This window comes from Lactuca virosa, chromosome 4, assembly GCF_052849685.1.
Source record: "Lactuca virosa cultivar CGN04683 chromosome 4, Lactuca_virosa_CGN04683_v6, whole genome shotgun sequence".
NCBI lineage: Eukaryota > Viridiplantae > Streptophyta > Magnoliopsida > Asterales > Asteraceae > Lactuca > Lactuca virosa.
Window position 1 is genome coordinate 216,533,842 of NC_136429.1, and position 13,138 is coordinate 216,546,979.

Sequence of the window (13,138 nt, forward strand, 5' to 3'; positions counted from 1 at the left end):
TGTCTTATACAAACAATATTACAAACTCAATGTAAACACTATATTATCAATACAATGGTTGTTGTTACCTTGATTACTATTATTCAATTGTTGTGATACTGTACATGACGTCCTTAGCCCCCGAACATTTTCGTCCTTAGCCCCCGAACATTTCCGTCGTTCCGGTTTGGGGGTGTGACAAATGGTTACCCCTAAAGAAGTTATCAAGAGAAGTCTTAATCCTGATGGTGCATCTGTTAGTAGAGATGGTCTGGAAAAGACCTTATATTCCCGCCTATTTGACTGGTAATCTGAGCCTAAGTCGAATCACGAAACATTCTCACAGAAGCTTTATCAAACATTCAAATCTCATCAACGGTTTTTCAAACCAAAACTATGTCGCACTAGTTTCACCATTTCTCATTAGGAAGGAGAGGTAATTTGAATAGATCTTGTACTCTCTTTCTACATTTCAAAGCCTCTTATTTCTAATTATATGTGTTTTCTGTTTGTATTCAGGTTCAATATCAATCTGAGCAATTTCTGGACAAAAACAAAGATTATGTTGTTCCGGAACATCAAGATCTGTTGACTGCTTCCAAGTGCTTTTTTATATCAGGCCTTTTCCCTCCATTGGCCGAGAAGACAACCAAATCATCAAACAAATCTTCTAATTTCTCATCGATTGGTTCTCGCTTCAATGTATGGGTTTTTTTTGTTAAACAAATTCCTTAATGTCATGTTATGTTGGTCATAAGTTGATATGATCTTTTTGTTAATGCATGTAGCTACAACTTCAGCAGTTGATGGAAACTTTGAACTTCACAAAACCCCACTATATCAGATGTGTGAAGCCAAATAATTTTCTTAAGCCTGGCATCTTTGAGAATGTCAACATTATGCAACAATTACGTTGTGGGGTGAGCACTGATGAGATTTGAAATAGATATATTTTAAGCTTTAATAGTAAATTCATTAAACATGTAATAATTTTTCTTTTCTTATTACCAAGGGGGTTCTAGAAGCAATTCGCATCAGCTGTGCTGGCTATTCTACTCGCAAGAGTTTTTCTGATTTTGTTACAAGATTCAACATTCTTGCTCCCGAGGTTAAAAGTGAGAAGTAAGTAAAGACATATTAACACAACACCTCGCTTAAAAACTAATCAATGGTCTCATTATCAATGTGTGTGTAACTTGAGTTAGTTCTTTATAGTTTTGATCTGAAGGTTGCCTGCAAAAAGATCCTGGCCAAATAAGGGATTCAGGGATATCAGGTGTCAAAACTCTGAATGTGAGATTTATGTTTTGTGGTTTAACTTTTTACATTTAGTCAAAATTTCTATCCACCAAGTGAAATGTCAATAATTTTGCAGATAGGGAAAACCAGATGGCTGAATTAGATGCACGGAAAGCACAGAAGCTTAGCAGTACAGCCAAGATTATACAAAGATAGATAAAAACTTACAATATATGTGATGATTGTACAAGATCACAACCAAATCTTGAATTAAATTTGTGGGATTTCAGCAGTAAAAGTACAACAGACGATTGTTTTCTAGGTTTGACCCTGGCAGTCAACCCTAGTGTTTCCAATATCGGTAACAAACTTTACCCTTTTTCTAATATTTATGAATTTCACATCAAGTTTTGGTGAAATAGTATTAAATTTCCATACTTGTTTTTCTTCCTTTTACTCAGAAATGGTCCATAAGACTCGAAGCACAAAACAAGTGAGTTTTTATACTTTCTTATAATGACGAAATGATATGTTGTAAAATTTTTAAAACAAAATCTACTTTTTCTTTTCCTTCTAAATTTTGTCCTTTTTTGATAGGAAGTATTTTCTTGCTTTGAGGAAGTTTGCTATAATCTGCCAGTCATTTTGCAGATTCCTGTGAACAAAGTCAAAACATATTCCTTTCAGCTTTTCATTTTCGGATCAACTCAAGATATAAGGTGGTGTATCTCTTGAAATTGATTTCCTATTTTTGTTTTGTGCAAATGTTTTATTAATAAAAAATGTAACTTTACAGAGTTCTAGCCCTCTATTTACATCCATTGAGTTGGATCATAGTGGCTCAGGACGTGAAGGATGCACAGTCACTACTCTTACAGTAAGTGTTGAACCTAAAAGCTGGCAAAGTGCAATTAAAGTGGCTGCACAAGAGGTTTGTAGTTGTACTTTTCAATAACAACAATAATAATGATAACAATTAAAATTATATTAACATACATGTTTATCTTTTTTTGGATCTTGTTTTCAGGTTCGAAGGCTTAAAGAGTTTGGTGTTACAAAAGGAGAATTAGCACGTTATCTTGATGCACTGTTAAAAGATACTGAATAATTAGCTGCAATGAGAGTGATAACATTTCATCAGTGGATCATTTTGATTTTGTTATGGAAAATGATGCACTTGGACATAAGGTTATGGATCATAAACAAAGTCATGAAAGTTTGATTGTAGTTGGTGGAACAGTCACTCTTGAAGAAGTAATAATGTCAACTTTTCCACGATTATGTTTTTTTAAATGATTAGGAGATCATAAGATTAATTAATTTTGTTGAATTTATGTAGGTGAATTGCATTGGTGCACAAGTGTTGGAGTACATATCAGATTTTGGAAAAGCATCTGCACCTATTCCTGCAGCCATTGTTTCATGTGTCGCGAAGAGAGTGCATGCTGATGGAGTTGGTGAAGTTGATTTCAAGATAACTCCAAATGAGATAACATATGCAATTGGAGAAGGGTTGAAGGAACCCATGTTGATGGGTTCCATTGTTATTGTGCTTCATGCCCCTGTTGAACATGCCATAAGCTCTGTGGAAGAAATTTGGGACTTAGCAACACAACCAAGTGAGTCATGCAATCTCATTACTCATTTCTTGATGTTTGTTTTACTTATATATATATATATATATATATATATATATATATATATATATATATATATATATATATATATATATATATATATATATATATAGTGTGTGTGTGTGTGAATGGTCAATAGTCAATAATAAGAGATTGTTTTTTCTTGATTCCATTGTGTTTTTGGTTCAACTTTTCTTTTGTATACAACATCAGTAACAGAGAGAGAGAGAGAGAGAGAGAGAGAGAGAGAGAGAGAGAGAGAGAGAGAGAGAGAGAGAGAGAGAGAGAGAGAGAGAGAGAGAGAGAAAGAGAGAGAGACTGACCGTTTCACCCTTGTTTCCACTGTGATATACGTTGCAGGTAGTTGCTAACATAAGGGGAAGCAGTGTAGAGGAAGTATCCGAGTGAATTCTAAGCCAACCATCACTATCTGGACATGAGGTTTGATTTCGTTCTCCTTATTCTTTCTTTAGTTTTATTTACAAAAAGTGAAATAATAATAGTTAATAAATAGAAATTAAAAGTTAAACACTTTTTACATAATGTGTATACCTGTAAGTCTAGTTTTAAACCAAAACTGACGGGAAGGTAAAAGCTTATTTTTATGCCATTGTCATTTGTGTGCCCAAAAAGCAACTCTACAAATTCGTTCAGTAGCTAAGAGTTGTAATATTTCCTCACAATTTTTTAACTTTTTTTCTTCTATCTGCTTTCATCCATCTGTTCAGTGTTGTATCCTACATCCATCTCTTCCTTTATTTTTCTCAAAATATCTTCAGTTTGTTTGATCAAATAAGTCATTTATGGAGGGTTCTGTTGATGCGTCATTTTAAAAGGGAATGCTGGAACACACAGCTGCAGCTCTTCAGCAAACCGAGTCAACTCATTCTCCTATAGTAATTTCTTTGAGGGTAAAAACTAAAAAGTCATGACCTTCCTTTTTGTTCTTTCTGGAATCATTATTTACTATTTTACCCTTTTGATTGTTCACAGGACACAATCAATTCGGCATCCTCCATGAATCAAACATTAAACGGTGAACTAGCTGATAGTCAAAGGGTATATTCGACATTCTTGCCTTTAATCTGAATTTCTGTAAAGCATGAGCTACAATCACATGCTCCTGCTCCTCCAACATCCCTTTTTGCATCGGTGAACTTTTTGTTTGCTGAATCACTGAACATTAGATAATAAAAAGTAAGTAGATCTTTTTATAAATCCCTTTTCTATATATATAATGATTATATGGCTTACAAAGTTTCAGAGATGACCAAGCTGACATGGCATCATTCTTTTCAGCTTGTTTCTTATTCTTGGTTGGTTCACCTGTAAACGTACAACCAGCTATTTCTACAGTGCATGTGAACACGGGCAAATTCCCCAGGCCTGACATGGCATCATTCTTTCCAGCTTGTTTCTTACTCTTTGTGAAACCTCTTGCAAAAGGTTCTTGTACACCCATGTCTCATCCTGTATCATGTACATTACAAGATCAGTGTCAAATACAATATTTAAGGGTTAGAAACTAGAATCAATTTTCATGATGTTTCTTGATTGTTTTCTACAGGGAATTATACAAAAATAGCATAAGCGACCCAATTCCAAATGATCTAGGAAATTTGACAAATTTAGTGAGCTTATATCTTTACCTTGATACTTTTTCAGGGCCAATTCATGTCACATTGTGTAAGTGTATGAAATTGGAATGTACTTTGCTATTTCTTGCAAAATAAGTTGCTATTTCATGCATTAGGCCTTTTTTGGTTAAAATGCAAGAAATGGTAGCATACTTAATTGATTTGATTTGAAAAAACATAATTTACTTTTTTTTAACTACATAACTCATTTTGTGTCCCCAAGTGTAGGATAATTGGAGAAAAATAGTCGACACTGGTTGAGTTGATGCATCTACAAGTGGATCACCCATCTTCTTTGGTAGCATATTCAACATTGCAGTTGAGCAATTTTCATTTAGTACCACCTTAGATATTCCCTCCATCTTCTTTCGGTTTGTTAGGAGATATTTTAGAAACTTTGCATACTTTAGCATTTAAGCCAAGGCTTCAAGGAACGGAATATTGATTTCAAGGGACTTGATGTGATCCAGGAACTTCTGGTAGTCTTCAGCATTCTTTTCTTGTCTTGCTCTACTGGGAAAGGGAAGCGGTGGGCAGTACGGCTTAATGGGTTCAACACTTTTCTTTTCAGGTACATGCCACGTCGTGGTGTTGTCACCACGTCGTGGGGACTGTTCAGAATCCTTTTGTTGACTTGCTTCTCGACCTTCCTGTCCATCATCCGGGTTGTTTCTATTAATGGGAGTCATATGGGTAACAATTTTCCCACTTCTAGTTGCAATGGCTTGTATGTGAGCTCCTTTCGTGTTTTCTTCGGTGTTTCCTGGAAGTGTTCCCGGTAATCTTTCATTGAATTGCTTGGATAATTGCCTAATTTTTTGCTCAATATTCTTGATTGCAGCTTGTTGATTTCTAGGTACCGCTTCAATATCTTCGTGTGTCTTTTCTAATGCAGCAGCAAAACAAGCAAGCATTGTCTCGAAATCGGGTTTCTTTTCGGGAGTTGGTTCCTCTCTTTGGTAAAATCCTCTTCCTTTTTGCTCATACTTCTCTTCTTTGGATTACTTGTACTCATCATAAGGTAACCACTCTTCTTGGGCTTTCTCCAGTCTTCGTCATAACGATCACCGCTCGAGTATCAAGCTTGAACCTTTCTGTTTCAATTCTGATCAAGATCGCAGTCTCTAGTTAAATGTGGCTTGTTACAGCTTTCACACCCGACTCGTATAGCATGGATTGTTTGATCCATTTTAGTCATCGTCCTATCCATGTTATGCAACATTGCTAAGACCGCCAACATGTCCTCCGAAGTAGAATTCACGTTTCCCCTAGTTTCATCATATCGAGGGTTATGGTATTCTTTTGAATGTTTAGAAAATTCCTCGATTAGCTCCTTGATTGCGGTTGGTGCTTTCTTTGTTAGTGGCCCTTAAGAATCAAGGAGTTGCCTAGTTGTGACGTTCACCCCATCATCGAAAATCGAGACTTCTTGTTGGATGTTTAGATCATTTTGAGGATAGTTTCTCAACAAACCCTTGTATCACTCCCACACCTCGTACAATGACTCTCCTGCTTGTTACTCAAAATTTGCTAGCCTTCTTCAACTTGGAAACTTTAGATGGTGGGCAAAATTGTTGTATAAACTCTTTGCGCATTTGTGACCAAGTTGTTATCATGCCTGGTGGGAGTGTATTCTACCACTCTTTTGTTGCACCCTTAACAGTAACAATGAGCATTCATAGCAAAACTGTCTCATGTAGGATATTTGGTATGTTGAAGTAGTTAGAGATGTCATTGACCTCATCAATGTGCTTGTAGGCGTCCTCATGGTCTTTCCCATAGAAGGGTATGTCTTTTAGTTGAGCAAGGATGTGGCCCTTCAATTCATAGCTAGCAGTGTTGGGGATTGCGGTTTGCACAAGTCCCGGTTCGTTGTCTTCACGCATCCGCCTCTTGTAGGCTTCCATCGTCATGGCCGCTATGTCCGCCATGTTGTTTATTGGTTCGCTTTCGGGTTCGCTTACTTTTTCGGATTCTTGTTCGCTTTCTAGCTCGTAACCTGACTCCTTTTTGTTAGGAGTCTTCTCAAACCTTTCGAATTCACTTTCTAGAGTTTGGTTGCTTGATTCTCTGAGTTTGGTTGTTTTCTTCTTATGGAATTCTGACTCAGGATCGTCAAACGGTGATATGATTGGTGTCTTTGATCCTCGGGTCATTTATCGTGAAACAAAAACAAATGAAAAGCGTAAAAATAACAAAAACAAAAACTAAAATTTAACTGTTACGACACGATGATGTAGTGTTAATGACCACGATGTGATGAGTCAAATAAAAGAAAATAAACTAAAACAAAATTTTAAAAGAAAATAAACAGAAAAATTCCTAAAAATAACAGATTCAAATTAACTAACAATGGACTGTTCCCCAGCAACGGCGCCAAAAACTTGATGCGTAAATAATTATGCACTAGTTAATCCTACTAATGTAATTAATTATTACCTAAGGCAGTGTACCTTGTTGAAAATAGTATAACCCAATAGACAGGTATCGAACACAGGGAACAGAATGATTAGCTAATTCTTATCTACTAACTAACTAAATTACTATTAAATTTAGAAAAAGGGGTTTTCTATAGTTTTGCAAGACTAGAAACTTAATTAACCAAACGAACTAAATATCAACTATTGAAACATATATTAAAACTAAAAGCAAGAAACACAAAAGACGATTTAAATCAAGGAACTTGAGAGACTTTCGTTTAGCTTTAATTTTCTTGCTATTATGTTTGATTTATGGAAGTGCAATGGATTATGCTTTGTTGGTTACCGATTCCTAAGATGAATAGGTTAATGTTCACTAATCCTAATCCTCTAGCAAACAAGTTCATTCATATGGTAATCTGGCGGATAAACTAACAAGTTTACTAGTGTTCAGTTCGAGTTAAATTAGACTTATAATGAGTTGATTAATTGCATTAATTAGATCAATTCAATATATGATTGGTCATCATATATTAGCTCCTACGATTACTTACCCACTTTTCTATTTAACCTAGGTTTTGGTCAAACTATAGTCCTACAATTTTGCAATTCACAAAGGTCATAAGATTCAAGTTTAATCAAGAGTGATGGTCATGCAAACTTAATAAACTCGGCAATAAATAGAAAAAGTAGTTCTCATAAGCACAGAAGGTTCTTCAATAAGTTAAAGTAACAAATAACCAACTAAACTTAACCCTAACCATAAATCAAGCCATAAAAAGTCAAGCAACCTACACTAAACAAAAGTCATAGGGTTTTAGCCCATGATTTCAACAATCAAACACAGAAAAATGAAATTCATTGTAATAAACATGATTAAACTAAGTAGAAAATCATAATAGAAGGTTGTATTGCCTTAATGCTCTCGATTCCAAGCTATGATCGACTTCTACAACTTCCAAGCTTCAAGGTGGATAGTTGGCCTTCAAAATCGATAGTAGCTTCCAGCAAAAGTTCTCTTTTCGAAGGAGAATGACTTATATTTATAGTTTCCCGAAAACACCACGACGTGGTAAGGTCACCACGTCGTGGCCTTCGTGTTTATCCTATATTTAACAAGTCTTCTAGATCCATCGAGACAATCCAAAATGCCACGTCATGGGAATGTCACTACAACATGGTGAGTGTATTCTTCTTCATTTTTTGTTTTGATCCAAATTCCTAGCTTCCAACTTCCTTTTCGCTTCGAACATGTTTTTTACCCCCTACAACAAAATATACAACAGATTAAGTACATTTTGTTCTATAAAGGGCATAAAAATGACTAGAAATATTAAGATATGATGTAAAATATATGTATAGATATGCTCATATCAATCACCACAGTTCGTCGAACTATGGTTCGACCCTTTCTAATATAACAGAACCACACCATAGCTCATCAAACTATGGTTCAACCCTTTCCTTTATAACAAACCCATAAAGTCTTAGCAACCTATGGTTTGTCAAAATGCGATCAGACTTTTTCCTTTATGGTTCTAATAAATTGCAACTTTAATCATCATAGCAAAATAAAAAAAATAGAGCAAACAAAGTTATATATTACTTCAAACGATTCTATGTTTAACAAGGAAGGAAATACAAGTGATAATCGTCATTACATTTGCCAAGACGCAATAAACAACAAAAGAGGATTCAAAGATACTAAGCTATAAGCTAAGTACTAGAACTTGCGCCATCTCGCTTCAAAAAGGGGTCCAAACTTGCCATCTCTTTCTTCAACGTGCCAACGTCAACTTTCTCTCCTTTCAAAAGATCGAACAATGAATACTTGTGAGTAATCATATATGAAAAACGATCAAGGATGTGACGTTGAGCATCACAGTAGGAATAGAGAATGTTTTTGTCGTCTAATGTTTTAGCGTAATTCTCTTTCATCTCTAGACATGCTTGATGAAGCCCTAGCTGGATGGCAACAGTCTAGAGGGTAGCATTAACATCACCAAAGTCAACAGAATTCATGACCGCTCGGACAAATGAAGGGATGCCCTCCTTCATCGCCCATTAAATATCAGAAGCATTTTGATTAGACAATGCCTGTTTTTGGTGCTCTTTCTCTTCAAATGAAGAACGAAACTCATTCAAAGATGCAAGTTAAGCATCCTTCTCAGCAATCACAACCTTAAAATTAGATAGCTCATCTTCAAGTAATTTGATACAAACATCTTTACCCGACCAAGAAATCTCCAACTGTGAAATTTTTTAGGTATACTAAAGTTTCAAAGAATCAAATTGCTGAGATTTTTCCTCAAGTTCCTTAATTAAATTCGAGCGTTGAATAATTACATCATCTGCTTGGAGCTGAAGATCTTGGTTCGAGTTTGATAACTCCTCTTGATGACCAAGGCTTTCGCTCAAATCCTTCACCAATTCCTGATTTCTTTCAGATAATCCCGACACCTCTATCTGTAACCTTTGAGCTTCTCCTTCTAGTTGATCATGAATTTCTTGCAACCTTTTCATAGCTTGGAAACATTCCTCAAAATTTAATTGTTTAGAAGCGAGAATTTGTATACAAGTTTGGGTACGGGCAGAAACTTCGTTAAGCAAGTGCATCCCTTCCATCAAGCACGAACGAGCCTTGTCAAGACTCTCTTCGTCTGATGCGGTTGCAATTTCAGGACTCGCAGGTGTGGAGGTCTTAGTAAAAGGATGTTGGAAATTAGGAAGTGGCGCAGAAAGAGATACAAGAGTAGAAATAGAAAGATCCTTTTGGGAAGATGACAGCACTGAAACACATACAACAAATGTCATCATATAAAAAAAATGCAGAACAAGATAAGAACAAAATAAGAAAATAGTAAAAGAAATATGCCAAGTTGTTGTCAAGTATTAGGTGAAATCGTAGCAACAACTTCCAGTGAAGTGTCATTCCTAGAATCAAGGTTCAGATCAGACGTTTCCACAGAAATCAAGTCGATACCTGAAAGGGGACCCGAACCAACCATGGGAGGATTCACAATGATGACTGTTGATTCTGCACCAGACGTGTGAAAAAAATTAACTCTAGCACCAAAACTTTATGTTGAAAGATAGTTGCAGCAGTCGGAATCGGCAAGTGTAACATCCCCATTTTCACGGCCAGAAAAGACCGATTTGTTTATGCTTTGTTTTAAAATCAGAGTAATCGTTTAAAGAAAACTATTGCGGAATTTGTTCCCAAAACAAAATATGATAAGAATTTATCAAATCATTCCTTAAAGAAATATATTTTCCATTTCATTATAAAACATCGGGATGCCATGTTCTGATACAGACCAAAAGCATAAACAGTACCATATAGGCCTTACAACATTTATTTATATCTAATGGCCTATAATCCAAAATCCCTCGTCATCGTCCAACTATGCTCTTTTTCCACTACCTGTAATACAGAAAAACTGAGTGGGTCAGGCTTGGGAGTCTGGTGAGCATATAGGGTTTTCAACCCACAATAATATAATTATTATATTTAATCATTAAACAATCAACCCAACTACCCATCCCCATTATCTCCTTTTATTCTTAAGGATCTACCCTAAGAATTAGCTATTCCTCGTTCATTCATCCCTAAGTATCATCCTAAGGAATCGGAATGAAATCCATCGTTGTCAGGGTTTACTCGACATGCACTAAGTCGCAGAGTCGCCAGGGTTTAGGCACTAAGTCTGCATAGTCACCAGGGTTTAGGCACCAAGTCTGCATGGTCTCCAGGGTTTATTTATAAGGCACTAAGTCTGCATAGTCACCAGGGTTTAGGCACCAAGTCTGCATGGTCGCCAGGGTTTATTTATAAGGCACTAAGTCTGCATAGTCACCAGGGTTTAGGCACCAAGTCTGCATGGTCGCCAGGGTTTATTTATAAGGCACTAAGTCTGCATAGTCACCAGGGTTTAGGCACCAAGTCTGCATGGTCGCCAGGGTTTATTTATAAGGCACTAAGTCTGCATAGTCACCAGGGTTTAGGCACCAAGTATGCATGGTCGTCAGGGTTTATTTATAAGGCACTAAGTCTGCATAGTCACCAGGGTTTAGGCACCAAGTCTCATCCTCAAACTCATCTTTCCTCACACACCAACTATTTAATCTACCCATGTTCTACCCAACATATTTGTAGATATAAATTACATATATAGTTTAAATCATTTAAAAACCTGTATAAAACATTCATTCAACATCCATCTCAAGTAAGCAAACAACGTATAAACACATAGCACGTATTTCATAGCAAATACTTCATATCTATGCGGTAGAAGAAAGTAACTACACACTCACTTGATAAGACGATTATCGGATAGCACTACGGCTCTTCAAGTAGTATTCTTTGATGAAACCGAGATATCTTCACAAACCGGGCTTCTCGAGGGCAGAGCTTCGGCTTGAAACTTTTTTCTCCTCGGGATCTTCGGGGCTTTGGGACTCGCTTCGGGTGTCGGGATGATACCGGGGCTTCGGGAGTACTTTTAAGAGGGCTAGAGAGGGTATAGGAAGAGAGGGAGTAAGAAAATAGCAACCAAAATCGGCTGCCCTTCGATTTCTATTTATAGGGCTGAAATACTGAATTCACGTCGTGAATCTCAACATTCACGTCGTGAGTTCAGTAGTCATCAGGTGCGTCATCGCAACTTGCGTCTGGCAGGCTCCAGAAGTCATAAATACTGAGTTCACGTCGTGAACATTGTATTCACGTCGTGAACTCTGACACAGTGTCAGGGTTCGCGCCCCGAACTTCAGAAATTCATATCTTCCGCATACGAGCTCCGTTTTCGACGTTCTTTATATGCACGCGTAGGTGAGATTATACTCTACAACTCTTGTTTAGACTCCGTCGGCTAATTTTGAATTTAACTTTTATTATATATTATTTTTACTAGGTCGGGACAGGAAAACTCCGTTAGGAATTCACAACTCCTTAATCTGACGTCCGTTTCCGTCTGTCTTTTTACCATTGGACTACTATCGACGAGATCTTCGATTCTCGTTTAGATTGTTTCGGCTAGAAACCACTCGATCTCATATTCGAACTTTGGGCTGCATACCGCTAAGTCGAAACTTCGAAAAATCATAACTTCCTCATACGAAGTCAGATTTTGACGCTCTTTTTATGCACGCTCTCTGTTTAACGTATTCTACGACTTTCGTTTAGATCACTAAGGCTAAATATCGCTCTATCGTAAATTCACTATTTACGTCACGCAGTGTCGTACCGGTTAATAAATTAATTTGAATTGATAGTAGCAATGTCCTTTTGGGTTGCCTTCAAACCTGGCAATTGAATAGGATAACTGTTAGAGAGAGAATAATAATTTATTAATTTATTACTTGGTTAATAAATTAATTTGAGATCAAGATAAATTATTTATTAAAGTATTATGGATATAATATATTAATTAGAAATCATACTCTTTAATTGATATTTCATCAGAAAATAATTTGGAATTAATTTTAGGATTAAAGGAATTAATTGAAACTGCAGGGACTAAAGGTGACAATGTTCAATAGTTGAGCATTGAGCATTCTAGAACCTCCCTAAGGGGGGGGGGGGTAAATTCTAGGGTTTCCTTGGGCCATAAGGGTGCCTTGGATGCCTTAGTGAGAAAGTTAAGGGATTAAGGTTATCTTGGATACACCTGCCTAATCCAATACCTTCCTAGCACCTATATAAACCCTCTTAGGGTTAAATTTTGGCCTAGACACTCCAAAAAGAACCTAAGGGCCGAAATTCTACTCTAATTATCTCTCTCTAAAGTATTTCATGGTTGTTAGGTTTGTTTGTGAGCCATTAGAGGCACGACACTTGTGGCGTTCGCTACCAAAGTTCAAGATCTTCAAGGATTTAATTTTTATTACAAATAACAATCAAGGTATGTATCCTAACCCTAATTATATGTTAATTTCGAAAATTACATGTGCCTCCTAGGGTTTCTAGTTCATGTGTTCAATGCTTGTATATCTAATAGTGAAAACATAAATCCTAAAATCTAGGGTTGCATGCACACATAGGATTGTTTGCTATGTATAAATCTCATCAGTGGTATCAGAGCGTATGGTTTTTGTTTTCAATTAGATTTGGTACAACTGATTGAATCAGACAAAATTAGGGTTTATGGCTATTAAACCCTAAGGCCTTTAAATTTTCGCAAATTAGGGTTTAAGAACCCTGTTTTTCGAAAATCCCTAAGGGTTT

The 13,138-nt window shown here is 36.4% G+C and overlaps 3 long non-coding RNA genes across 4 annotated transcripts; all 3 read left to right on the forward strand.

The window, feature by feature from the left end:
- Positions 1 to 815: 815 nt before the first annotated feature.
- LOC145169068 (uncharacterized) lies at positions 816 to 1,272 on the forward strand. The gene is made up of 3 exons (XR_013742274.1): positions 816 to 899; positions 992 to 1,101; positions 1,195 to 1,272. It is a non-coding gene; the product is annotated as an uncharacterized LOC145169068 (long non-coding RNA).
- Positions 1,273 to 1,401: 129 nt separating this feature from the next.
- On the forward strand, positions 1,402 to 1,904 carry LOC145169099 (uncharacterized). 2 transcript variants are annotated; one of them, XR_013742300.1, is made up of 3 exons: positions 1,402 to 1,579; positions 1,680 to 1,711; positions 1,816 to 1,904. It is a non-coding gene; the product is annotated as an uncharacterized LOC145169099 (long non-coding RNA). The 2 variants fall into 2 exon arrangements; XR_013742299.1 differs by having other exon boundaries at positions 1,870 to 1,881.
- An 850-nt stretch (positions 1,905 to 2,754) lies between these two features.
- Positions 2,755 to 3,935, forward strand: LOC145168893 (uncharacterized). The gene is made up of 4 exons (XR_013742157.1): positions 2,755 to 2,837; positions 3,216 to 3,296; positions 3,692 to 3,766; positions 3,849 to 3,935. It is a non-coding gene; the product is annotated as an uncharacterized LOC145168893 (long non-coding RNA).
- Positions 3,936 to 13,138: the final 9,203 nt, after the last annotated feature.